Source organism: Balaenoptera acutorostrata, chromosome 4, assembly GCF_949987535.1.
Source record: "Balaenoptera acutorostrata chromosome 4, mBalAcu1.1, whole genome shotgun sequence".
Lineage (NCBI taxonomy): Eukaryota > Metazoa > Chordata > Mammalia > Artiodactyla > Balaenopteridae > Balaenoptera > Balaenoptera acutorostrata.
In genome coordinates, this window is record NC_080067.1 from 142,641,802 (window position 1) to 142,666,850 (window position 25,049).

General features: G+C 42.4%; 1 protein-coding gene across 3 annotated transcripts in view; it reads right to left on the reverse strand.

The window, feature by feature from the left end:
- The window catches only part of SETD4 (SET domain containing 4), a 430,129-nt gene that overhangs the window by 250,624 nt on the left and 154,456 nt on the right, over positions 1-25,049 (reverse strand). The window lies entirely within an intron of this gene.

Consider the following 25,049-nt stretch of genomic DNA (forward strand, 5'->3'; position numbering starts at 1 on the left):
TCTGCCCTTGCAGTGAGGAATAAATGAGCAACGTACCCATTACACAGGGCTCAGCGCCCATACATGCAATTACCATAAACAAATGACAATAAGTACGGCATTTATTGAATTATTCTAAGTGTGCTACTGGACCCACCCACTTAATCCTGACAAACTCTGGTACAATCACTTTCCCCATTGTACATAACAGGAATCTGAGACCAGAGAGGTTAAGTAACTTGCTCAAGATTACACAGCTAATGGTGAAGCTGGGCTCTAGCCCCAGCAGGCAGACTGTGGCACGTGGGCTCTTCCCTGCCACATGACACAACCATCCTGGGAAGGCACAGTCTCCTCAGGAGCACAGTGTCCCTCTTCCTTCTCGTTCTTTCCTGAGTCATGACCTAGGAAGCATCTCCAGCAGTTGTAAGCACTTGCTCATTGCCTCTATAAAGCAGTTCATCAAGGCAGCTGGCAGTTCTCCGCAGGTTCTAAGTGGTTATGAGAACTTTTGATTTATTCTTGAATAGCGTGTTCACAGTAATGGAGAAAAGTCAAGAATTCCCAAAAAACAAATGCCAGTCGGGCAAGATAACAGTCCCAGGGCTGGGCTCCCCTGGTGGCGCAGTGGTTAAGAATCCGCCTGCCAATGCAGGGGACACGGGTTTGAGCCCTGGTCTGGGAAGATCCCACATGCCGTGGAGCAACTGAGCCCGTGCACCACAACTACTGAGCCTGCGTGCCACAACTACTGAGCCTGTGCGCCTAGAGCCCGTGCTCCACAATGAGAAGCCACTGCAATGAGAAGGCTGCGCACCGCAACGAAGAGTAGCCCCCGCTCGCCACAACCAGAGAAAAGCCCGCGCGCAGCAACAAAGACCCAACACAGCCAAAACTAAAATTAATAAGAAAAAAATTAAAATTAAAAAAATAAAATAAACAATCCCAGGGCTTCTATAATGCTCTTAACTTTCCAAAGCATGTCCGTGATCTTCATCTCACTTCCACCGAAGGAGATTGGAACTTGAGCCATTCAAAGGTTCATGGAGGGAGACAGAGGACACTGGCAGAGAAAATGTGAACTGTCCCTCTTGAAAGAGGCTATTTGCTGTACCCATTTTTCTCTGTCTTAGCCAGGACCATCTGGAGCCCAGGAGGACAAGCATAGTAGGGGGGAAAGAGGAGATGGGTCATTTCAGCTGCTTGACTTGGGCTGCAGGACCCACCCCATATGGAAGGGCGCCTCTCCAGAGGTTGCTGCTGCTGTTCTTCCCATGGGTGTCTCTTCTCCAGGCTGTTCTACTGCAGGTTTCATTCTGGGGGACAAGATCAGACTGGCACAGAGGCTCTGCTACAACTTACTGAATGTTAAAGTACCATGAGGTTAAAACTGAAGCAACACGCTGATGCTTGAAAAAACTTCAGGGCTTGGGGCAGCTCAGACCCCAGTGCTCGACTTGGTAGAGTGTAATTTCCCACATGGGGAGACCCGAGATGCTGTGCTGCCGCCGTGTTACTGGTACGACACTCCAAGCAGTTGCAAAGCCGAAACGCCCAGGGTACTTCTTGGTAGTTTCTGACCCTGTCTGCAGAAAGCTTAACAGGACCCAGAGCTCAAAGTTTATATACCCTGAGAAAACCATAAGCCTTGGTGCCCATCAAACCCTCCTTTAAAAGGGGGGAGGGGTATATTATATTTTAAAAACCCCGAATAAAAAAGGGATCAATCAACATATTTCTTAGAAGTCCTTCCAAGAGTCTCCGGCCTCTCCAGCCACAGAGGCTGGCTGTTGCCTTCTTCTTTGCTCAGCCTGCAGCTCATTTAAGGATCATTAGAGATGACTCATGTTCCAGTTCTTAAAATCAAACTTCTGCCAAATTCAAGACTCTGAATTTATCCAAATGGTGGAAACATGCTTTTACCACCCATCCACCAAAATACCTCCCATTCAGATCAACATTATGGCTGATTCAATCCTCTCAAATTTTAAAAATATTCTTACGCCTTCAACATCAGGGCAGAAGCCCTCAGTGTTCCTCACACAGGCTCAGAGAATTCCATTCACAGTGGGGTTATTACCGACCAGGGTTCTTGGTCTTCCTTTTTTTTTTTTTTTTTTAACATCTTTATTGGAGTATAATTGCTTTACAATGGTGTGTTAGTTTCTGCTTTATAACAAAGTGAATCAGCTATACATATACATATATCCCCATATCTCCTCCATCTTGTGTCTCCCTCCCACCATCCCTATCCCACCCCTCTAGGTGGTCACAAAGCACTGAGCTGATCTCCCTGTGCTATGCAGCTGCTTCCCACTAGCTATCTATTTTACATTTGGTAGTGTATATATGTCCATGCCACTCTCTCACTTCGTCCCAGCTTACCCTTCCCCCTCCCCGTATCCTCAAGTCCATTCCCTATGTCCGCATCTTTATTCCTGTCCTGCCCCTAGGTTCTTCAGAAGCTTTTTTTTTTTTTTTTTAGATTCCATATATATGTGTTAGCATACAGTATTTGTTTTTCTCTTTCTGACTTACTTCACTCTGTATGACAGACTCTAGGTCCATCCACCTCACTACAAATAATTCAATTTTGTTTCTTTTTATGTCTGAGTAACATTCCATTGTATATATGTGCCACATCTTCTTTACCCATTCATCTCTTGATAGACACTTAGATTGCTTCCATATCCTGGCTATTGTAAATAGAGCTGCAATGAACATTGTGGTACATGACTCTTTTTGAATTATGGTTTTCTCAGGGTATATGCCCAGTAGTGGGATTGCTGTGTAGTATGGCAGTTCTATATTTAGTTTTTTAAGGAACCTCCATACTGTTCTCCATAGTAGCTGTATCAATTTACATTCCCACCAACAGTGCAAGAGGGTTCCCTTTTCTCCACACCCTCTCCAGCATTTACTGTTTGCAGATTTTTTGATGATGGCCATTCTGACTGGTGTGAGGTGATACCTCACTGTAGTTTTGATTTGCATTTCTCTAATAATTAGTGATGTGGAGCATCCTTTCATGTGTTTGTTGGCAATCTGTGTATCTTCTCTGGAGAAATATCTATTTAGGTCTTCTGCCCATTTTTGGATTGGGTTGTTTGTTGTTTTGATATTGAGCTGCATGAGCTGCTTATAAATTTTGGAGATTAATCCTGTGTCAGTTGCTTCATTTGCAAATATTTTCTCCCATTCTGAGGGTTGTCTTTTCATCTTGTTTATGGTTTCCTTTGCTGTGTAAAAGCTTTGAAGTTTCATTAGGTCCCATTTGTTTATTTCTGTTTTTATTTCCATTTCTCTAGGAGGTGGGTCAAAAAGGATCTTGCTGTGATTTATGTCATACAGTGTTCTGCCTATGTTTTCCTCTGAGAGTTTTATAGTGTCTGGCCTTACTTTTAGGTCTTTAATCCATTTTGAGTTTATTTTTGTGTGGTGTTTGGGAGTGTTCTAATTTCATTCTTTTACATGTAGCTGTCCAGTTTTCCCAGCATCACTTATTGAAGAGGCTGTCTTTTCTCCATTGTATATTCTTGCCTCCTTTATCAAAAATAAGGTGACCACATGTGCGTGGGTTTATCTCTGGGCTTTCTATCCTGTTCCATCGACCTATATTTCTGTTTTTGTGTCAGTACCATACTGTCTTGATTACTGTAGCTTTGTAGTATAGTCTGAAATCCAGGAGCCTGATTCCTCCAGCTCCGTTTTTCTTTCTCAAGATTGCTTTGGCTATTCGGGGTCTTTTGTGTTTCCATACAAATTGTGAAATTTTTTGTTCTAGTTCTGTGAAAAATGCCATTGGTAGTTTGATAGGGATTTCATTGAATCTGTAGATTGCTTTGGGTAGTAGAGTCATTTTCACAGTGTTGATTCTTCCAATCCAAGAACATGGTATATCTCTCCATCTGTTTGTATCATCTTTAGTTTCTTTCATCAGTGTCTTATAGTTTTCTGCATACAGGTCTTTTGTCTCCTTAGGTAGGTTTATTCCTAGGTATTTTATTCTTTTTGTTGCAATGGTAAATGGGAGTGTTTCCTTAATTGCTCTTTCAGATTTTTCACCATTAGTGTATAGGAATGCAAGAGATTTCTGTGCATTAATTTTGTATCCTGCAACTTTACCAGATTCATTGATTAGCTCTAGTAGTTTTCTGGTAGCATCTTTAGGATTCTCTACGTATAGTATCATGTCATCTGCAAACAGTGACAGCTTTACTTCTTCTTTTCCGATTTGGATTCCTTTTATTTTTTTTCTTCTCTGATTGCTGTGGCTAAAACTTCCAAAACTATGTTGAATAGTAATGGTGAGAGTGGACAACCTTGTCTTGTTCCTGATCTTAGAGGAAATGGTTTCAGTTTTTCACCATTGAGAATGATGTTGGCTGTGGATTTGTCACATATGGCCTTTATTATGTTGAGGTAAGTTCCCTCTATGCCTACTCTCTGGAGGGTTTTTATCATAAATTGGTGTTGAATTTTGTCAAAAGCTTTTTCTTCCTCTATTGAGATGATCATATGGTTTTTCTCCTTCAATTTGTTAATATGGTGTATCACATTGATTGATTTGTGTATATTGAAGAATCCTTGCATTCCTGGGATAAACCCCACTTGATCATAGTGTATGATCCTTTGAATGTGCTGTTGGATTCTGTTTGCTAGTATTTTGTTGAGGATTTTTGCATCTATGTTCATCAGTGATATTGTTGGCCTTCCTTAATCAATTGAAACTGACTAGAGGCCAGGCAAGAAATACAAACAAGGCTTTATTGGGGCCGCTGCTGCAGCAAGGGGGAGCAAAAACAAGTAACATGTTCCCTTACTCGCTCCCCAAGGGAGGAGAAGCTGGTTCCTCATATGGGATGAGGGTAAGGGCGGGTTCAGTGTTCTTCATATAGGATGAGGGTAAGCGTAGGTCCGGGGGTCGGGCCAGAGGAGTGGCTTAGGGGTTTGCCCACCCCTTTGGTGGTGTGTACAGGGGTATGCACAATACCCTGCTTTTGCTCCCAGTACTCTGTTTTTGCTCCTAGCTCTTCAGAAGTGGCAGTTGGGTTTTTGGTCTTTTTCTTTCTTTTTGTCCATAATTTGCCCCAACTGCACATGGACGCAGTTATTTTTAGTCCCTTATAGTTTCTTTGTATTTTGTTGCTTGAGAAGACGTTTGTCCAGGTGCAAGCATGCCGCAAAGGGTCCCAGGTCCCACCCTTTCTCAGGGTTACCAATTCACAGTCTGACAGAGTACTCCTATCATGGGCATTTTTAAAAAGCTAACCAGGGGCTCAGGTATGCACATCTTGATGGTGAGATCCTTTGATTCAAGCTCTTCGTTTTGCTGCTGGGAAAGCCAGGCCCATGACATTAAAAGGTTTGCCCAAAGACACATGGCTATGAAGGAAGCCTCCAACGTGACACAGATGCTCAAACAGCTCTGACCTTTGCTCTAGGTCTAAAGGAGGGAAATCACTTCCTGTTTATTAATTCCTCTTAGGTAAACAATCATTTAGTTCTCTCGTTGGTAACAACTTCTCTCCTTACTAAAGAAGACTTCATGGCAGAGCGAACTAGGCTCAAAAGAGGGAACAGCATTTGACTATGAACAGGTGGAAGGGAGGCTGTTCCAGGCAGCAGAAACAAAGGCATGGAGGTGGAAATTTCTGAGGTACATAACAGGTCACAGAGTAAGTGGTTCCTTGGAGTGGAGCACAGGCAGATGAAAATGATTTAAACAATTGTATCCTTGTAACTATTTTTCAAAAGTAATTACCCTCTCATTACATTAATACATATACAGAGATATAAGTCCCATCATGTGTAATTCTATCTAATTGTACCTTCAAGAATTCTCCACCCCAAAACATTGAGGGGGAATCAAGTTTTGCTAATCATAGAAGGTAGATCGTAGAAGGTAAAGAAGAATTTACCAATCATTGGAGTTCTTCATAAAAGGCATGAGCTGCTGGGACTTCCCTGGTGGTCCAGTGGTTAAGAATCTGCTAATCATAGGAGGTTTTGCCAATCATAGGAGGTAGATTTCATGTAAAGAAGAATTTACCAATCATTGGAGTTCTTCATAAAAGGCATGAGCTGCCAGGACTTCTGTGGTGGTCCAGTGGTTAAAAATCTGCCTTCCAATGCAGGGGACGTGGGTTCGATCCCTGGTCAGGGAATTAAGATCCCACATGCTGTGGGGCACCAAAGCCCACATGCCCCAAGTACAGAGCCCACAAACTCTGGAGCCCGCATGCCACAACTAGAGAAAAGCCTGCACGCTGCAACAAAGAGCCTGCATGCCACAACTAAGACCCGATGCAGCCTAAATAAATAAATTAAATCAATCAATCAATAAACACAACTGCAGGATAAGTTAAAAAAAAAAAAGGCATGAGCTGCCAACAAAGTAATGAGCTCCCCATTGCTTGATGCATTCAAGAGGGGGCTGGATGACCACCTGACTGGAAGGTCAGAGAGATTTTTGCTTTGGTGGGAAGTTGGCAGGAGGACATTTAAGGAGTCTTCCAAGCAGAACAGGTGTGGTCTTTGGGTTAGAACTAAGGATCCTCCTGAGTTTAACTCCAGCTCTGCTCCTTAGCAGCTGGGTGACTTGGCAAAGTAGCAAACTTCTCTGTGCCCCAGTTTCCTTCAAGATAAAGTGGGAATAAATACCAGTACCTACTTCTAGGGTTGCTGCAAGAATTAAATGAGTTCATCCATATCAAGTGTCTGAGACATAAACAATGTTTGGTAAATGTTGGTTGTCATTCTTGTTATGGAATTGTTATTATTACTGGTACTCTGAGATCTAGTCTCTTTCACTCTCCAGCATCATGAGGCCCCATAAGTAGATGCTACTGAAGTATACACCCAGCCAGGTGTATACTGGCTGATGCCACTGAAGTGGCTACACAACACAATGTGACATCCATCCAAGCACAAACCGTGTACCAAATACCCAGTTTCCTTCTAATCGTTCCTTTTCGTCTTTCTTTTTTTAATTAAAAAAGTTCTTATGGGGCTTCCCTGGTGGCGCAGTGGTTGAGAATCTGCCTGCCAATGCAGGGGACACGGGTTCGAGCCCTGGTCTGGGAAGATCCCACATGCCGCGGAGCAACTAGGCCCGTGAGCCACAATTACTGAGCCTGCGCGTCTGGAGCCTGTGCTCCGCAACAAGAGAGGCCGCGATAGTGAGAGGCCCGCGCACCGCGATGAAGAGTGGCCCCCGCTTGCCGCAACTGGAGAAAGCCCTCGCACAGAAACGAAGACCCAACACAGCCATAAATAAATAAATAAATAAATAAAAATTTAAAAAAAAAAAAGTTCTTATGAAGCAAAAAGAACGGTGAGACTCAGGTTTAAACAACTGGATTAATTTCTAATTACGTTAACACATAGCAATGTAATTCCCATTATGTGTGAGTCTATCTTATTAGTTGGAATTCCAATGTTTTTCCACCCTCAACCCTTTGAAAAGCACTTCTGGTGGGGAGAGTGGAGACTCAGGGAAGGGACCCTTCCTGTGTTCCCACCCTGGCTTCCTGGTGCTGCATTTTTTGGGAAAGTTTCCCTTGAACTTCTATGCACCTCATTCTATTCCCCTGCAAATTTACAAACAGAGCACCTTTGTGAGCCCAAGACTGAGGCAGGGAGAGAGCACAGAGAAGGTCTGTCAAGCCAAACAAGTTGATTCATGTGCAAAAATCCCCCAATTGCGTTTACAGATTAAATTGGAAAAACTTCAGCTGCTTCTGGTTGAAAATTCCACTGAAACCCTTTACTGACTGTCTGTGCCTGTAGCACATACAATTCCCAGTGCCTGCACAATAGTCTACACGTGCAAACGCATATGATCAGAGGTAAGTGAGTAGCGTGTGGCTTCAAGATGTCTGTGTCATCTGACGGCCTATGGTTTCCTGCATATTTGCTATGTAAACACATCCCTATCTATTATCGTGCTGTAGCCCACAAACTTTAACAAGGTCTGCGGGGTGGGGCACTTGAATTTTGAACTTAGCAACACTAGATGCTTGAATGCATCAAGCAATGGGGGGACTTACTTTGTTGGCAGTTCATGCCTTTTAATGAAGAGCTCCAGTGATTGGGAGGGAATAGTTATAGATCTGCACTGTCCTATGTGACAGCCACTAGCCACTTGTGGCTTTTGACACTTGAAATATGGCTAGTCCAAATTAAGATGTGCTATAGGTATTAAATGCACACCAAATTTCAAAGATTCAGTACCAAAAAAGAGTCAAATAACTCATTACTAACTTTTTGTGGTATTTTTTATTGAAGTATAGTTGAGTTATAATGTTGTGTTAGTTTGAGGTGTACAGCAAAGTGATTCAGTGATACATACATACATATATATGTATATATATATATATATTAAATATATTCTTTTTTATATTATTTTCCAGGATAGGCTATTACAAGATATTGAATACAGTTCCCTGTGCTATACAGTAGGTTCTTGTTGGTTTTCTATTTTATATAGTAGTGTGTATATGTTAATCCCAAACTCCTAATTTATCCCTCCCCCCCATAATAACTTTTTAGATTGATCATATGTGTTACAATGATAAATTGTCTATACTGTATTAAATGTTCTTAAAATGTCATTTGTTTTTACTTTTTTAATGTGACCACTAGAAAAATTTAAATTGCACACAGGGCTCACGTTATATCTTGACTGTACCATGTTAACTCAGAGTATTTATTAAAATCAGAATCTCATAGAAGTGGCCCAGGAATCTGCACGGTTAATAAGCATCCAGATGATTGAGATCACTGCCATTTGGGGACCCTTGACATAGCAGGCAGTGATGTGGACCATGAGTCATAACACCTGGATTCTAAACTTGATTCAAGTTCCTCCTCATCAACAGAATGAAGGTCTTGGATTAGACCTAGAAAGTCATATGGCTTAAGGCTTCCAATCCCATTACCCACTGATTATACATCCATCGACCCATAAGATCCCCAGAGACTGACTGGATCCAAATGGTTAACAACTTCATGCCATTTTTAACCTTATGAACTATTCATTTCATTCCTCCAAGAGGACTCTGACAAAAGATGTTAAACCAGTCGTCAGAACTTTTAAAATTCATCCTCCAAACAGCAAAAGGGTTTTCACTGGGGAAAAGAAATGACCCCTTCAAAATATTTCTAAAAGTAACCAATGAAATAAGTGAGCAAGGCCATGTGGTTTTGGAGAAGGAAAGAGAGGAAGCAGAGAAGGAAGTGGGTAAGATCCACCCCCATCTAAACCCTGAGTGCACTTAGGGTAAGGGTGCGGGAGAGTCTCCAGATCCCTGGCTACAGAGCACACTAGCAGGTGGGCTTTAGATTTGAGATGATAGAATTTCAAATAAATGTTGGCTGACTCGTGTGTGAGGACAAAGTCCACCAGACTGCCTAAAAGGAAAAGATCCTGGTTTGAACCTTTTCCTTAATCAATGTAAGAATCCTCACTTTCCTCCATCACTTTATTCACACAAAAAAGAAAGGCATAAAGGGCCAGCAACAACTGGTCAATGCAAGGATCTTCTATGGCTGGGAATATCCAGCACACATGGAAAGATTGTTTTCTCCACTAAATAGTAATGATCCAAGACACAGGGCTGTGACAGTAGATGCCATGCTGAATATCAAACACTTGTAGAAGAGATCAATTCCTACATCTGGCTTTGCTAAGGGCTCTCACATTTTCAGCCTCAGACCTTCCTAGATTACATTTTCGTGTTAGTTAGATTCTCAAGCTTGACCTAAGTGTTGGTTTCTTCCCACATTCATTAAACTGGGGCTGGCCTGCCCCACAAGACCTTTACCACTCCAGCCAGACGATTCTTGCCATCAGACAAGAGGAGGAAGACAGACAAACTTATAAGAAGTGAAATAAACTGAACTGGGACCCAAATTATGAGCTAGCACCATGAATAAACACACACAGAGATTCCAGGTAAACTGTGGTTCTGTTTACAGTGGAACAGGACGTTCTTTCCTGGGACATCTCCTCCTAGCTTACCTGATTAGCAGCTCCACGTTCATACGATCCCCTTCTCAAAAGTTTTCTTTGCTGCATAGGCAGGTAATGGTTTTTTGCACCAGATGAGCTTAGTTAAACAGAGGCAGGGTGATCTAGGTAATCAGCTACATACATTGCCAAAGAAGACCTCTAATAATATCACCAACTGCTATGGCCATCACCTCTTCCTCTGCACAGAAAACAATGAATAGTATCCTTTCTGCTGTCCTTGGATCCCAGCACAGAGAGGATCATCTGGCTATGATTAAAGTACTGGTGGTAGAGATGCTGGGTCACCAGGAACCTAGGTTAATGAGCAGCCAAAAAGCCTCCTGGAAGAAGTTGGCCCAATAACTAACTCTTGGTCACCAGCAGAAGTGATTCTGAGTAGACCTTGATGCTTGGTCTGAGCCCAACTCAGCCCAGCCCAGTCTGCCATCTACAGAGGTTGTAACTGAAAACAGAAGTTGTCTTTCACAGAAGCTATCTAAGGCAAGGAGGCTCTGCTTCAGTTACCCTTCAGGAAGTACAAGACCAGGTGAAACAGGAATTCTCTCCACAGAAGACCACATCGATGTGGCTCTTAAGGGCTCTACCATATATATCAGCAGCACAAGCAGAAGAAATGGCACCCAAGGGAGGGGACCTGGGAGGGGAGGTGGCCCTTGTTCCTGGGGGTAGTGTCGCTCTCCAGGAGACTTGGGTGGCACTGGAGAAGTCTCTGTAGGCAACTACCCATCTTCAGAGGAATAAAATGGCAGCTGTCACATGGTAACTAAGCCTGTGAGTAATTGGGAGAAAGGTTTCTGAGGGTCAGGCTCCCATAAAAAAGCAAGAAAAATATGGTCTATACAAAATTAAACCTCTTTTTAAACTCCACAAGTTGTGTGGTCTTAACAAATTCAAAACTTTTCTGGGACGCCAACACTGTAGACAAACTGAAAGGCTGTGGGTTCCTCCAAAGGGCAGCTCAGAGATCTCTTCTGCTGTGATCTCCTTTTAGGATTAGGCAACTTAGCTGGTTTAATCTGAAACTTAAGGGAACTGAAAGATAAACCTCTCAGGTGAGTAAATGGGATGCAGAACAGAGATCATTAGCTGTCATGAGAAACCAATGCCAAAGGCGTTAGGCCCGTGGGTTCCACCTGTCCAGAGGATGGCCAGCTTCACAAAGGAAACAGGCGAGTATTTGACTCTGGGGTCATAAAGATGTGGATTCAAGTCCCAGCTCTGCCACTTGTGAATATTATAAATTTTAACAAATTAGGTGACCTCTCTGCACCTTGGACACCTCAACTATCAAATGGGGATTCTAATAAATATCTTGCAGGACTTTTTTGAAGGTTAAATAAAATATATAAAGCCCCTAATGGAATGCTTGGCATATCAGAGTTGCTTTTTTTAAAAAAGTAGCAATTACTATTAACCAGCCAATTCTAAACAACATCCTTTATACATAAAGAAACAAACTTATGGTTACCAGGGGGAAGGGGAGGGGAATAAATTGGGAGACTGGGATTGATGTATACACACTACTATATATAAAATAGATAACTAATAAGGACCTACTGTAGAGCACAGGGAACTCTATTCAATACTCTGTAATGACCTATATGGGAAAAGAATCTAAAAAAGAGTGGATATATGTATATGTATAACTGATTCACTTTGCTGTACACCTGAAACTAACACAACAAATAAATAAAAGCATGAAAACAAATTAGAGATTGATTCCACTGATGGAGGTTCAGGAACAGTAAGTGTGTCTATAAAGCCATGGAATTTGAGAGATAAAATCTCCAGATTACATGGTCCAACCCCCTTATTTTTTGCATATGGAACTGGGGCTGTTAAGTGTCAAAATAAGGCCACACGGTCAATGGGGGACAGACTAGAACCAAAATCCATGCTTGGCTACTGTTGTGGGTTGAATTGTGTTCCCCAAACAAGACATGTTGGAGTCCTAACCCCAGTACTTCTGAATGGGACCCTATCTGGAGATCAGGCCTTGACAGAGGAAATCAAGTTAAAATGAAGTCATTAGGGTGGACTCTAATCCAATATAACTGGTGCCCCTAGAAAAAGGGGAAATTTGGACATAGAACAGGGAGAACACCATATGAAGATTGGAGTTATACTACCACAAGTCAAGAAACTACCAGAAGCTAAGAGAGAGGCCTGGAAGAGAACTTCCCTAGAGCCTTCAGAGGGAGCATGGCCTTACCAATACCTCGGTCTTAGACTTCCAGCCTCCAGACCTATGAGACAATAAATATCCATTGTTTAAGCCACACAGTTTTTTTTCATTGCAGTATAGTTTATTTACAATGTTGTGTTCATTTCTGCTGTACAGCAAAGTGATTCAGGTATACATATATATACATTTTTTTATATTATTTTCCATTATGGTTTATCATAGGATACTGAATATATTTCTCTGTGCTATATAGGACCTTGTTGTTTATCCATTCTATATATAATAGCTTACATCTGCTAACCCCAGCCTCCCACTCCATCCCTCCCCCACCCCCTCCCCCTTGGCAACCACAAGTCTGTTCTCTATGTCTGTGAGTGTGTTTCTATCTCTTGGGTATGTTTATTTGTGTCATATTTTAGATTCCACATATAAGTGATATCATATGATATTTGTCTTTTTCTTTCTGACTTACTTCACTTAGTATGATAATCTCTAGTTGCAACCATGTTGCTGCAAAAGGCATTATTTCATTCTTTTTTATGGCTGAGTAGTATTCCATTGTATATACGTACCACATCTTCTTTATCCATTCGTCTGTCCATGGACATTTAGGTTGTTTCCATGTCTTAAGCCAATCAGTTTTTGATACTTTGCTAGGCAGCCCTAGTAAACTAAAACAGCAACTTCCCATAGACAAAGCCATCATACTAGTCATTTTCAAGTTCTGCTATGTAGGACCCCAGGGACCCTGGCAGACAGTGATATGCTGGTAAATGTTTAATAAGTGGGTCTCAGGAGGAGGTGAGAGGAGACCTGATGTGTGGTATTTGTCAAGTTCCATGGTGTAACTACCCTCACCCTGGTTAATTTCAAGCTACCCATGTGAGATCAGTGAATGCAGAGGTAGGAAGAGCTGTAGCACCATCAGCTCTCATGAGCCAGGATATGCCCCCTGGGAGGCACCTCAGGGGCTGCCATGGGACAAGGGAAAAACCAAAGAGGCAGACCAAAATAAGCCCTGTATGTATGGGAGTAATGCTACTCAAAGGTGTGAAACCATTGCAGTAGATCATGATCCTCAGAGGAATACATCCAACTTCTATTTTCAACCTGCAGTTCCAGTTAAGTGTCTGCAACCTTCACCAACCTCTGGAGCCCCAGGTTAAGTGTCTGTCCAAGGGCTTTAGCGGCCACCCCAAAGGGTTTTTTGTCAGAGGTCACCCTCCTCATTCCTGGCCTCTACTCCCTGCCCATTAGAGGTCATGCAGCTTTTCACTGACCTAGAGATGAATATCAAAAAGAATATCTTTCTTTCACATTCACCAAAGGGCCAAATTCTTTACCAAAAAAATATCTCTTTAGGGAAATAATTCTAGAACAATCTATTCACAGATTCTGAGTGCTTAATCTAGCTGTCCAGTGTGACAGAACTGAGACACTGTGAAAAGGTTTCCTCTTACTGGGCCTGTTCTCCAGGTCGATGCTTTTTAATAATAACGTTGATGTCTCGAGCCTTCACAGACCTGTTCAACCAACAAGACTTGGCATTTCTGGTCATTTTATTTAAGTTTCTTTGCCAAGATGATGGATGTATCTCACAGTTCAACTGTCTCTAACATAATAAATATATAGACTCAGCACAACAAACAATAATGGTGAAAATAGCACAGTAGAAAGAGCGCTGGCTTAGGAAAGAATTCCTGTGTTCTAGAACCAGCACTGTTGTTCATGAGTGTTATGAAGTCTTTTCACTTTTCAACCTCTTTATCTGCAAAAGGAGGGAATGGGTAGTACTAATCTCTGCACAGGTGTGTCGTGTGGATCGAATGAGATGCCAAACACGTTAAACACATTATCATTTGTGTTTTCCACTTACCTGCTTTGTTCTAATGATTTAGGTAAAAGGGTTTATATGATTGATTAATATGAGACAGCATTCAAAGTTTCACAGTAACTTTCATTGTAAAAAGCAAACTAATCAAGAAAAAAGTAATTCCAAAAGTACTATTTTTTTGTTTAGTTTGAGAGATTACAACAAGATCATTTCTTTTTAAAGGTGAGTATTTTCTTTAGGAGTGTGTTCCGACCACCATGCCTTCCAGCCACATCATCACTAGCTCCAGCACACCTGGGCATGTTAATGCGTGGGATACCTCAGGTGATAGCTCACCACAGTAAATGACAGCTTGAGGCCCAGGAATAAGCACTGAAATGGACAACAGAAAGTACAGAGAAAACTCCAGAAGAACGAGGAACCCATCTCTCTCTTCTCATTTGGTATATTTCCCTGTGTACGTGTGCGTGCGTGTGTGCGTGTGTTCTCCCAGATTGTCTCAAGCAAACTGAATCACCAGCAACTCAGAGTCCAGCGGGCTGACCTCTTGCTGCAGAGCAAAAACTGCAATGCACAGGGTTTTTTGGTTTTCCTACAAGGAAAGAATGAAGAAGATGGCGGGGATGTATCGTTAGAATGCTGTTGTTTAAAGGAGAGAAAGAAATCAAATGAAAGAGTCCCAGGTTCCCTGTCTGGGGGAATAGAGGAATAACAAGGGGAATGTAATAGTAAAAATTAATAACAATAAAAATAATAATAAAATTACTGTTGGCTCCAAGAGACTCTCATATTCCACTCCAATTCTAAAATTGGAAATAAAAAACTGGAGTGCCACTAAGGCAGGGACTGTAGGTTTGTGAGTTACACGCTTCAAGCTGCATGTGACTTCACCAAGAGAGTAAAGGCAAAGGCCCTAGAAGACACAGTGAGGGCCCCCACGATGGGAGGGAGATGGGGAAGGCTCAGGAAAACTCAGCAAAGGTAGTCACAACTATGGGCGCCAAGAAGAGGATGGAAAGAACAAATTCCCATCAAAGGCAAGGTAAGAGGGTGCTTTCTACAAGAACAGGTGGTCACTGTGCCAGATGTTGGAAAGAAATTAGGGAAGAGAGACAGAGGACCAAGATACAGCCAATAGTTTTGTCAATAAGGTAGCCATTAGGATTCCTTGGTGGCATATTTGTAATAGAGTGGTGGGGACAGGAGCAACTAGTTGGTGGGACAGTCACTTATAATTACACCTTATGTTGCCTCTAAGCATACAAAAGTAAAGAGAGACTCGACTTGAGAAGGCAGATTAGCAAAACTAGGAGACGATACGGTAGGGAAATCTTCAATCCAAACAAACGTGAGATATGGGGGTATGAACTGTATGGACAAAGGCTGGTTAATTGCAATGGGATGGAAGAGATTTGAAGGGACCCAACCTAGAACATGAAGGAGTCACTGGGATGGGGATAGGGTAGAAGGGACTTGGGGGCAGGCCGACCCAGCCTCCGAATCCAGTTCCGCAAGCAGGGCCCAGGGTCCAAAGGGGTTGGCAACAGCCAACCACTAGTCATCCAGGGGGGCAGACAGTGTGGGGACAGGTGAAGGAAGGGAGCAATCTGTCCACGTGGTGAACTGTAAAGTTTTCCAACAAATAAACTAAACCAGGAGCAGGAAGGAAGCAGGAGCAGGAGCTACTCAAGGAGGTGGGGAGAAAGACAGCCAAACAGCATCAGAGAATCAAGACAGATAAATGGGATCCCGCCAACGGACCATGATTCAGGGGCAAGACACCAGTCCCTGGGGAGGATGGGCGAGGGCAAACAGAAGGGGCCCATCCAAACAGGAGTGGGCGGATTGAGTACCGGGCAGATTCCTAAGGGAGGGATCGGGGCCCTGTCGCTTCATGGAAGCCAGTGGCAGACCTGGATGTAAAGCAGATCTGGAAGGGCAGACAGAGGGACCGGTTGCAGCCCGGAGTGCTGAGCCAAAACCCCCTCAGCTCCTTCCCCTAGTGCGGCAGAAAGGGCCTAGACCTGAGGCTCAGGAGAGCCCAGTTTCATCCAAAAGATCTTAGCAGAAGAGGGCCACCAAGGATGAGAATCAGGCAGGGGCGAGAGAAGGGATGCTTTAAGATACAGTGGGCCTCATCTTAGAAACAGAAACAGAAAAGGAAGACGGTAAGGGAGAGTCTAGAGATAGTCATGAAGAGCATTTTATGGGGAGGAGATCAAGGAAGATATGGGAAGGAATCAAATTCCCAAAGAATGCGCGCCCTTGCTCCCCCCAGGCCTAACCAGTCACGGACCCAGAGATATCATAGAACAATCATACATCAAACACGGTGCACCCTGGAATCACACCAAACTGGAGTCTGATCTGCTGTGTGAGGTCCAAGGAATCATCTCTAGATTGTAAAGACCGATAAATACCCACACGAGTCCCCATAAGAGGTTATGAGGGCTCCTTCTGCAGAAATTAGTTTTTCTCAGTGCCCCCTCACCTATTCTGAGATCCTTTTATGGTTCTAACTGAAGGCCAAGAAGTGAGTTTGAGAACTTCACACAGGACAAGGTAACCCCGTTCCTTCTCCTACGAGCTTGCCAGCTCCTCCCAGCGGCTGGTTTCAGTTTCGCAACTCTTCTTGTTCAGGATAATAGCTAAGGTGCCTTTCAGTGAGATGACTGAAAAGGGAGATCTCTTCCTAGCCAAACAAAGGCTTCCAAATCATCAATTCCTATTTTAAACTTTTTAAATGAACCCAAACTCTTAGGTACTAACAACAACTGTTTAAAACTTTCTGACTTTAGGTTGTCCCCTTAAAAATTGTATGCTTGATAAGTGAAGTAAGTCAGACAGAGAAAGACAAATTTCATATGATATCACTTATATGTGGAATCTAAAAAAAGATACAAATGAACTTATTTACAAAACAGAAATAGGGGCTTCCCTGGTGGCGCAGTGGTTGGGAGTCTGCCTGCTAATGCAGGGGACGCGGGTTCGAGCCCTGGTCTGGGAAGATCCCACATGCCGCGGAGCGGCTGGGCCCGTGAGCCACAATTACTGAGCCTGCGCGTCTGGAGCTGTGCTCCGCAACAGGAGGGGCCGCGATGGTGAGAGGCCCGCGCACCGTGATGAGGAGTGGCCCCCGCTTGCCACAACTAGAGAAGGCCCTAGCACAGAAACGAAGACCCAACATAGCAATCAATTAATCAATAAAAAAATAAATCTTTAAAAAAAAAAAAAAAAAAAAACAGAAATAGACTCACAGACATAGAAAATAAACTTATGGTTACCAAAGGGGAAAGGGGGAGAGGGATAAATTGGGAATTTGGGATTAACAGATTCACGCTACTATAAGATAGATGAACAACAAGGACCTACTATATAGCACAGGGAACTATATTCAATATCTTGTAATAACCTATAATGAAAAAGCATCTGAAAAGTTTTATATATATACATATATATGTATATAACCTGAGTCATTATAAATCAACTATTCTTCAAATTTTTAAAATTGTACGTTCGGTTTTCCTTTAAGGGGATAATATTTTGGATTTGCTTTTGTCAGCTTCCAAGGAAGGATCTGCACCTTTACATTAATATCTTAACCAAAAGAATAAAACATTGTGATACCTCAGCTGCTGAGTACAGGAAGCTGGGGATTGCTGAGGAATAATCCAGACAGAACTTTCAGAGGACGAGGAACTAGCACCTGGCAGTCTCCCGTTTCTTTCAAGAGATTAAATCATACCTCCCCAGGTAATCAGACTGACCTTAATAAAAGTTCTCAGTAAAGAAATGAGGAGGACACCTTGACCCAAAACTCTCTGGCCCATGTGTCAGGAATGTGGCAGAGGTAAGTGAGGACAAGATTGGTTCCCAACTGTGGTTTATTTTCAAATCCAGTAAAACATAGAACGTGGGTCATTTGCAAATTCCAGTAAAAACAATTCAAACATGAAGTTCCTGGGACTTCGGTACACGTATTTTTGTTTGCATCCTCTCTTTTTTCCCCTCAATGTCATGTGTGAGATGCCTGAATGTAGACTCTTTTTTTTTTACTCAGTAAATGTATTTATTTACATGGGCTCGAACAAGACACACAGGCATCCAAAACAAAGGAGATAATGAGATACTCATATTTCTTAAATCAATACAGATGATGTTTTGAAAACATGATTTAGCTACTGGGAATATCTGAGTTCTTGATAAATCTCATTGATAGGAAATTTCAAAACACTTACACAAAGAAAATCGTCTGTTTCCAGGGTTTATAACCCACACACTGATATAGACTGGAAATTGCTCTCTCCATTCCTCCCCTTGCCTCCATCACCTTGCATAATCTCACCTGCCCAAAAGTCCGGAGTGCAGATGACAGTTAGCAGTGAAAGGACACGGCAAGCCGCAGCTGCTCTGGCTTCACCGGCATGGGTTTACTCCACCACATAGTACACAGTCTGATCTCCCTCTTCCCCCTGTCTGGTTCCACAGTCCCTTCTGCTGGCTGCCTCCACAGGAATCTCCACTCCAGTGGTCCTGGCAGCATCATGGGCCTTATAATGGGGTAGCCCTGGGCTCGAATCCTAACTCCAACATGGAAAAACTGTGGGATAGGGAGGGTGGGAGGGAGACGCAAGAGGGAGGGGATATGGGGATATAGGTATACGTATAGCTGATTCACTTTGTTATACAGCAGAAACTAACACACCATTGTAAAGCAATTATACTCCAATAAAGAGGTTAAAAATAAATAAATTAATAAAATACATGTAACATAAAAAAAATGTAATGACAATTCTCAGTTCACAGGCAGTACAAAAAGAGGTCACATGCTGGATCTGGTCCAAGAGTTGTAGCTTGCTAACCCCTATGTTACTGTATACCTGTTACAGTTCTAAGGATCCATAAATATTAAATCATTCTAGCGATCCTAAAAGAAAAAAAAAGAAAAACTCTGACCCTGAGCCAGCTATCCGAACTCTGAGCCTCAAGTTTCTTGTCTATAAAATGGGCTTATGATACCCACCAATTAGGGTTCCCATGAAGATAAAATAAGATCATATATGGGAATCCCCAGACATAAGGGGGTGCTCTGTGAACCTATGTTCCCTTCCTTCTTTCCTTCTCAGTTTACTTATAAACTTGCACTAAATGAACATGCAAGGAATAATTTGAAAAGACCTTGAGGTACTTCTTGTCCTCCAAGAAATACACAGTGAGTATCTTACAGAATGTTCAAAGAAGAATAAGAAAAGTGCTCAAGAGGATGAAGAGGTTTCCACGGGGAAATGAAGGGAAACATAACTTCCTACCTGGAAAGGCACAAGGAGAGACATGTTTAGATGCTACCAAATCTACAAAGCCTGGGCACAGAGTGAACACAAGGACATCTGCATCAAGTTTGGATATATTGGAATGTTCCCTGCCCTCTTGGATCTCCCCACAACTGTTTCTTCTTCTGCAAAATGAAGATAACAGTACGTATCTCAAAAGATTGTAGAGAGGATTAACTTCAGATAATGTGTGTAAAAAACTTAACACAATGCCTGAGTATTAGTTTTCTATGGCTGTTGGAATAAATTACCACAAACTTAGTGGCTTAAACAACACAGATGTATTATCTTATGATTCTGAAGATCAAAGTCCAAAGTCACAGACATAGAGAACAGACTTCTGGTTGCCAAGGGGGAAGGGGGTGGGAGAGGGACAGACTGGGAGCTTGGGGTTAGTAGATGCAAACCGTTACACATAGAATGGATAAACAACAAGGTCCTGTTGTAGAGCACAGGGAACTGTATTCAATATCCTGGGATAAACCATAATGGAAATGAATATAAAAAAGAATGTATATATGTGTATAACTGAGTCACTTTGCTGTAGAGCAGAAATTAACACAACACTGTAAATCAACTATACTTCAATAAGTAAATAGAGATAAAAAAAGTCCAAAGTGGGTCTCACTAGGCTAAAATCAAGGTGTCATCAGGGCTGCCTTCCTTCTAGAGGTTCTGGGTGAGAACCTACTTCCTTGCTTCTCACAGGTTCTGAAGGCAGCCTGCACTCCTTGGCAGGTGGCCCCTTCCTCTGTCTTCAAAGCCAGCAATGTAGCATCTTCAGATCTCCCTCTGACTCTGCTCTTCCCACTTTTTTCATAAGCACATTTGTGATTACCTTGCACCCACTTGGCTAACCCAGGAAAATCTCCCTGCCTCAAAATCTTTAAATCAATCACATCCACAAAGTCCACTGTGCCATGCAAAGGGACATGTTCACAAGTTCTATGGATTAGGATGTGGACATCTCTGGGGCCCATTATTCTGCCAACCACAGTATGATTTGTAGTATGTTCTCGACACATGGGAGCTGCCATGGCAAGAAGGAGGAAGAGGCAGCAGAAGCAGGAGGAGGGGCCTAAGGAAATTCATTGCCTAAATATTGAAAACTCGTTCCTAAGTGAGTTCAAATAAAGCCACAGATGACTCATCCGAAAGGTCTGTGAAGGAAAGCTAGGGATATTTGTGGTATGTCATCAACTTTCAAAGGCTAGCAGCATTAGAGGTAACAGCCAACTCTTCTTTAGTAAATATAATATGTCGGTACCATTTAAAATCATCACCATGTGTGGTGATGGATGTTACCCAGACTTATTTTGGTGGTCATTTCACAATATATGCATGTATCGAATCATTATGCTATGCTGAAACTAATATAACTTTATATGTCAATTACATCTCAATATAAATAAATAAATAAATATCATGAGAATCTTAAGGGTATTTTTCAACTCAGATCAGCATTTAAACTAGAAACCCAAGAGCCACAAATTGAGAAATCTGGCTTAATGGGCATCATCCATCATCACGCTGGGAAACATCCTTCATTTGCCTATGAATTAATAAATGCTCAAGGCATAATTTCATGCCAGAATGGCAGGAACATAGTTTTTCCTGGGCTGAAGCAGGCTGAGGTGGGTCTGGCACTCTGATCTGAGACACAGCTAGAGAATCTGGTACATAGAATGAGCAGCATGTGTCCTAAATCAGCATTCACAGTCCCAATCCAACTCTTGACCGGTCCTCTGTCAGGATTAAGAGCCCTGAAGAGTGGCAGAAGGGCAAGTTGTCCCGTTGCCTAAATGAAAATAGATCCATGTGCTTTGAACTCCCCAAACACAGGTGTAAAGTTAACTCTTAAAGTTATATTTGATGATATAAATTTAAGAACCTGACCACTTGCTCTGTTGCTCCCATGGGCGTGCACTGGAGTACACAGTGCAGACACAGCAGGCACTTTGAATTCACTCAAGTGCCCGTGATCAACTCCGATGCAATGCCCAGGACTATGCTTTGAAGACGCAGGAAGACGAGATCTTAAATTAGAAGATTTTTGAAGGCAAATGGAGGTGGCCACAAGCCTCTGCTACAAAGCTGCTTCATAGGGCCCCTTGAGAATCTCTGACTTGATGAGTCCTGATATGCTCCCAAGATAAACAGGGACTTATGTTCCCCTAGGAAACAAAATGGATTGACATGTTGGATGGAAGTAATTAGTAATTATCTCTCTCAGTGCTGAAGAAGGCCTGCTATTATCCTGGCTATCTTTCTGACATTCATCCATGAGGAAAGATGAGGATGATTACAAATAAAAACAGCTCATATTTATTGAGCACCTATTTTCTGCCCTGCATTGATCTTAAATTTATTAGTTCATTTAATTCTCAACAATCAGGTGAGTTATTATCTTGCCTCCTAGATAACTGAGGAACACAGAAGTTAGATTCCTTGTTCAAAATCTTATAGCAAAACAAACAAAGATTCAAACCCAAGCCCTCTGGGTCCTAAGCCTCAACTCCAAACCATTCAGCCCTATTTTTCTCAAGAATTAACAGATTCATTCATAATTGTCCTACTTACATTTTTCAACAGAATCATTTTTGTCTTAATATACTTTGACCCTATTAAAGTTAACAGTGCCAGGCATTGGGATTTTCTTCTGTTTTGTCTTTCAGAGCAAGGACACAGGCCCATTCAATGCTTTAGTATAATGCTACCTAAAATCAAAGAAATATGATCTTATTTATTTTAACAAAGACAACACTTCATAGTAGAAATAAAAATGGTCTTCTTGCTCATTTACCGAATCACTGCCTTGCCCATCTATTGGCATCACCAACACCGGGCCTTCAGCCATAATGTGGTTACCTAAGAGCACACAGATGGTGTCTTTATCTTCTAGATGGTTTTCCAAGATGCCCCCAGCGTCTGACACCTCGCTCAGGCTAGACTTCCTCTCCAAAATATGCATGTTGTAAATTTCTCAAATATCTCATGGCTTGCATGGGTGGTGAAGAACGGGAGCTTTGATCATAGAACACACCCCAACAAAAAATTTTTATTCTAAAGCTAGAACATTGTTAAGAACAAAGCTGTATAAAGGGTTTCCCCTCACAAATAGAAGTTGATGGAAAAAAGCGGTTCCAGTAACTGGGCTGTAAGCCTGGACCCCTCAACTAGGTTGGACTGTCACCAGTTTACATGAAAGATTATGTCATCTTTGGAGACTGTCCTGGACAGTCTTGCCATGGATTTGGCTGTCAGCCTCTTAACCCTTTCTCCATGTTTGGGAACTTCTACCTACACATACTGTTTACCTTCACAGCCTATCAATATCACCACCGAAGCTGAAAATGCCTCCACCCTGCCTGCTCCTGCATCTGGTGAGGAAGGCTGGTCACATGACTTCTCGTGGCCAATCAGATGCTCTGGCTGGGCTTTTGCCCCCGGACTGAGTGACCCAGGTTTATTTTCCTTCACCACACTTATCACTATGTTTATGAGTTCATTTATTTTATTTCCCCAACTGAATGTAAGGCTCCATGAGGCTTATATTTACGCTATATTCCTAGTACCTAAAATAATACCTGGCTCACAATAGGAACAATACATTTCTTGAACGAGTGAATAAACGGATGGATAGATGGAATAAATGGATACACGTGCAAAGGAAGGTGAATTTACCATTCCCTTTCCCACAAGATCATGCATCATAAAGAAGCTCATGGATGCATTCCTTCATGCAGACATTACCATTGAGAGAAAGAAGACACAAGGGGCAAAACAAGATCATGCTACTGTTTTTGTAGAAGGAGGCATTCACCCCTTCCATTTTGCAACCTGTTCTCCTGAGCAGAACTGTACACATTCTTTCCCCCGGCAGTGCATAACCAAAAGGACATTTTTAAAAGGGTAAATATCACCATTTTGAGAACCGCAACTTCCAAAACTGCCAAGAAGAAGAAAATATCACAAAATGATCGAAACATGGCAGATAGGAGGCCACCGTTGGTCACCTTAGAGGACAAGGAGAAGTGTTTAGGAACAGAGTTAGGCAAAAAAAAAGTCTCAATACTTTTAAAGGGAAGAGGATTTATAGAATATACAAATCAATACTTAACATCAATCCCCTTAAAAATCCACAGCAGATTAACAGTTATCATAAAATCTGCATATTTTAACGCACATACACCCTATCCCACCTTACATTTCACTCTCCATGCAGGATATCCATGGCCACCTCCACAATTACCTTATGACATGTTTTCTAGAACAATCACCATCATAGATGTCCTCCACTTGACAAACCCTAACTTGTGTATTATAAATTGCAATATCCAGAGCTAAAAAAAGTATCCCAGAAATTATGAGAATACAGAATCATCAATCACCCTTTTCGTATCAATATATGTCTATCAAAGTAGCTCGTGATTTCATTTTTCTTTTAGCAGCCTCTTCATACTGCACGTTGGAACTGCTCCTAAGCCAATCACTCCACACTCTTCAAATTTCACAAAAAGATGGAGATTTGGACTAAGTGACAAACTTAGTACGTTCACCTAGTTCCCCTCCTGCTCCACATCCTTATAAAAGATAGAAGAGATGGTTTTTTAAATAGTGAAGCCATAAGAGCGGTGAAAAACAGGAAACAGTACCCAACATTAACTAGAAATTTTGACACAAAAACCAGAAAGACAAAAATCAGACAGGATCAACTTGCTGGAGAAAAATACAACCAACGCTTGTGCAGAAGAAGTCTGCTACAGAGAGGGGTCGTTACACTGTCCTCCAAGCTCCAAGGCAATGGATCCAAGAAGCTAGAGGGGCAAATCTGGCAAAAACAATACTGGATCACTGCATTTGCAGCAGCTACATCTTTTGGCTTCTCCCTCCTCCCGCCTTGAACTGAGCGGTGACCAACAACAGCATACAGCACTGGTTAAAGTGATAGACTGGGGCGCTCAGGCCAGAGAGGCATCATTCACCTGAAGCTATGGCAGAAAGTGGCTTGACACTCACCAGACCCACCTGCCTCTTCCTGGGCACAGGAAAGCTATATTTGCCAGCTTCCTTTGTACTTAGGTTGAGGTCATGTAACTAGTATCTAGCCAATAGGTGGCAATGAAATGTACCCCTTCCAGGCCTGCTTATGAAAGTCCTGTACAATCATCATCCTCATTCTTTCTTCTCTGAAGGTAAAGGATCCAATGAAGATGTGTGAGGGGCCCCTGGAAGATGACAGTGCTCCAAGATGGAAAGAGCCGGGGTCCCGAAATCAAGAGAGAGAAAAACAAATCTTTATTGAGTTACTAGGGCTTGGGGGTTATTTCTTACAGCTGACATGAGTTCTCCAACTAATCCCACAGCCAAGGAGACCCTGAGAGGATAAGGAGGAGCCGCAACCAAAAACACTGCACCAGCATCTCCATCAGGGTGCTTCCAGGAAATGGACAGCACACTCAAAAAGTTGATCAAAGACATACTCGAAAATGGACTATTTCAAGAGGTAAGGACAGGGCCGAGGGAATCATCCGAGGATGATGAAGCTCCCAGGGGTCAGCACCAGTGGAGAACCATGGCCTTCCCCAGTCCTGAAGGGGGAGGGATGGAGCAGTTACCGGAAACAAGGAAGAGCTGTAGCTTCAGGGGAGACGTGTCCCTCCAGGACTTCTGACTATAGATAGA